The following is a 3,664-nucleotide window of genomic DNA, read 5'->3' on the forward strand; positions in this document are numbered from 1 at the left end:
CCACCACACCCAGCTAGGTTTTTTGTTTGTTTGTTAGAGACAGGGTTTTGCAATGTTACCCAGGGTGGTCTCGAACTCCTGAGCTCAAGCGAGCCACCCGCTTCGACCTCCCAAAGTGCTAGAATTACAGGCATGAGCCACAGCCCCCAGCCTTTGCCCTCTTTTTTTTTTTTTTTTTTTTTTTTTGAGACGGAGTCTTGCTCTGTCTCCCAAGCTGGAGTGCGTGGTGCCATCTCGGCTCACTGCAACTTCTGCCTCCCAGGTTCAAGTGATTTTCTTGCCTCAGCCTCCCATGTAGCTGAGATTACAGGCACGCACCACCATACCCAGTTAATTTTTTGTATTTTTAGTAGAGGTGGGGTTTCACCACGTTGGCCAAGCTGGTTGCAAACTCCCGACCTCAAGCGATCTGCCTGCCTCTGCCTCCCAAAGTGCTAGGATTACAGACGTGAGCTACGGTGCCCGGCCCTTTTTCCCTTTTTAAAATGTGGTTACTAGAAAATTTAATACTACATATGTGGCTCGCATTGTATTTCTGTTGGGAAGCACCGCTCTAGACGTTATTACCAATACAGTACTTGTGTATTACAGCACTCGTGTATCACAGTATTAGTTATTACAATACTGTCTTTGCGATCCCTACACACGGGGCTGGCTTCAGGGGTGTGGGCAGTGCAGTCGCACAGGGCCCCACGTTCCGAAGGGCCTCGCCCTTGGTTTAACGCTCTGCTCTCATTGCCTTGAAACCCTTACTTTTACCTTTGAATTTGAGTTTTCTAAGCGAAGTCTCACAGGACGATGGAGACTGCGCCAGGACCTTGAAGGCTCGGCTCAAGCCCGCCCCGCCTCCCTCCCTCCTAGGGATGGCTCCCAGTGTCTCTGGCCGGGGCCTGCCTCTCGCTCGCCGCTCCTGCCCCGCAACGGCTGCCATTTTCCCCCCAGGCAAGGTCCTGGGCGCGGCTCTGGGGAGGGTCAGGGTGCGCGTCCCGCCGTGTCGTGGGGCGGGGTATGGTGATGGCCACGCATCCCTTCCCCGGGCTTCCCCGGCCCACCTGGATCTAGGGACTGAGCGCGACTGACGCCGCAGAGGTCGCAATACCGCTGGGGGCTGCCTGGTGCCATGGGGTTGGGCCGCGGGCCCACGGGGAGAGACACCTGGCCTGACTTCTGCAGGCCTCTCCCCGCCAGGGAGCGCACGGCAGCGGTGCCCAGGGGCTGGAGGCAGCGGAACACACGCGCCCGGTGTCGCTGAGGGCCTGCGCCGGCCCCAGAGTATCCGCGTGCCCGAGGGAGCGCGCCCGCCTCTGGCTCCTAGCTTGGGGGAGGGGTGGCGTGGGGGAGGGAGGATCCTCTTTCCCTGCTTCCAACCTTCCTGAGTCTTTGTTGTGCTGTTTGTGTCTTCTGGCTAGTCAGAGCAGCCTCTGGGGACAAGCCGTAACATACGAATTGGGTAACTCGGTGATTCCACATTGCACAATATGAAGATAAATGGTAAAATTCGTGGTAATAATTTAAAATAGTATTTTTTCTTTGTTTAGAAATTTTCATAAGTAGCATATAAAAAGCACAAAAAGTCCGGAGAGAGAAGGCTAGAATCTAGGTAAAAGCTTTTACTTGCTTTTGAATAAGGCATCCTCATTTTGCACTGGGCCCACAAATTATGTAGCCAGTCCTGCTTCCATAATCTAAATTTCAAGCACTCTAGGCTCTGACCACTACTTTTCGGTTATCCAGAACCACAAGTCCAGCAACCCTTTGATTCCAATACGATCTACAATTAATTGATCTTACCACCTTTTCTCTGGATGTGTGTGTGTGTGTGTGTGTATCTCCTGGCTTCCCTCCTTTCCGGCTTAAATTTCATTGTCCACTATTATGGTCATTCCTGTGGATATACCCTGAACTCCCTTGCCCCGTCTCCGTTCACAATACCCATCTGGCCCACTCTAGTAAAGCCCAACTCTCTGCTCTGTGCGGTCTCTCAGGCTCCACTAGGCAGCCCTGGGTGCCTCACTCTGCAGTCTCCAAAGAGCAACAAGAGGGGAAGCCCTGGTGTGCAAGAGCTCTTCATACGTCTGCTTTAAAGTCATACTCCCCAAGTTCCATTGGCCGGCACAAGTCACAGGGCCAAGCTCAGCCTCAAAGGGTGGACAAATAGATTCCACTCTTGATGAAAGCAGCTACAGAGTTACATTGTTAAGATGCTCATGTACATAGATGGAGAAAATTTGTGGCAATTTTTTCAATCTACCACAGACTTTAAAAGGAAAGAAAGTATATCTTAATCTTTCTCCTCCCGGGAGGTATGTTAGTTTCTGCAAATCTGACTACTGTCTCCAGGAACCTCAGTTATTGAGATAATAGGAAGGAGAGGGACAACTTTGTCAAATCATTAGATTCTCCAGAATTATGATGGTCTGGTTACCATACATAAGGTGACTACTGCTTAAAAAACTTTTTTTTTTTTAAGACAGTGTCTCAGTCTGTTGCCCAGCTGGAGGGATTACAGCTCAATGCAGCCTTGCCCTCCAGGGCTCAGGTGACCCTCTCACCTTGACCTCTTGAGTAGCTGGGACTACAGGTGCTTACCACCACACCCAGCTAGGTTTTTTGTTTGTTTGTTTGTTTGTAGAGACAGGGTTTTGCCATTTTGCCTAGGCTGATCCTCGAACTCGTGGGCTCAAGCTATCTGCCCGCCTCAGTCTCCCAAAGTGTTGGGATTACAGGCATGAGCCACCATGCCTGGCCCCCACAAAAAATCTTTTAAACATCTATTGAGTACAATATTTTGCATGGATTATAAAATACTTGCTCCCCATGACATTATATTATCATTGAGGAAATAGAAACAAAGTAGTTAAAATATATGCATGAAGTCACACAAGTAGGAAGTGGCAGAATCCAGATTTGAATACAGGTCTGTTTCAAGCCAGAGCATGCAACCACTATGCTATGTTATCTCCTAATGCAGTTTGTTTCTAAAATAAGGCTTGCTTCATGTGGCATAAACGTGGTGATAAATACAGATGGTTCCTGACTTATGATAGTTTGACCTGGGATTTTTCCACTTTATAATAGTACAAAAGCAGTACACATTCAGTAGAAACTGTACTTCAGGTTTTAAGTTCTGCTCTTTTCCCAGGCTATGGTACTGGCATATGTGGTAGGATACTCTCCCATGCTGGGCAGCACCAGCAAGCCGCAGCTCCCAGGCAGCCACTTGATCATGAGGGTAGACACCTGATACTCTACAGTGGACTGTGTTGCCAGATGATTGTGCGCAACTGTAGGCTAATGTCAGTATTCTGAGCATGGTTAAGGTAGGCTAGGCTAAGCTGTGATGTTCAGTAGGTTAGGTGTATTCAATGCATTTTCAACTTGCATATTTTCAACTTTACAATGGGTTTATTGAAACATAGCCCCATCCTAAGTTGAGAAACATTTGTACTGTTTTTCAAAAAATTTTCATTCTATAACTTTATTACATGTCAACTACATATCCAGTTAACTTCTTTAGTGAAACATGATGAAATTATTTGTACATATTATATCCCAAGGAGTCAGAGACAGAGACATAACATATAATAGCATAGTAATGTTAGACCCCATACTAGATGGTGAGCTAGATTGTAAAAGTCATAATTTGTATATCATCATTTAATGT

The 3,664-nt window shown here is 47.7% G+C and overlaps 1 protein-coding gene across 1 annotated transcript in view; it reads right to left on the reverse strand.

Moving 5' to 3' along the window:
* The window catches only part of CLN6 (ceroid-lipofuscinosis, neuronal 6, late infantile, variant), a 62,289-nt gene extending 61,120 nt beyond the window's left edge, over positions 1-1,169 (reverse strand). The window contains exon 1 of the mRNA XM_011968728.1: positions 754-1,169. The gene's annotated coding sequence lies outside the window, so the exon portion shown is untranslated. The remainder of the gene's footprint in view (positions 1-753) is intronic.
* Between the last annotated feature and the right edge of the window lie 2,495 nt (positions 1,170-3,664).

The sequence above is a fragment of the Mandrillus leucophaeus genome, unplaced genomic scaffold (genome assembly GCF_000951045.1).
Source record: "Mandrillus leucophaeus isolate KB7577 unplaced genomic scaffold, Mleu.le_1.0 Scaffold12, whole genome shotgun sequence".
In the NCBI taxonomy this organism is placed as follows: domain Eukaryota; kingdom Metazoa; phylum Chordata; class Mammalia; order Primates; family Cercopithecidae; genus Mandrillus; species Mandrillus leucophaeus.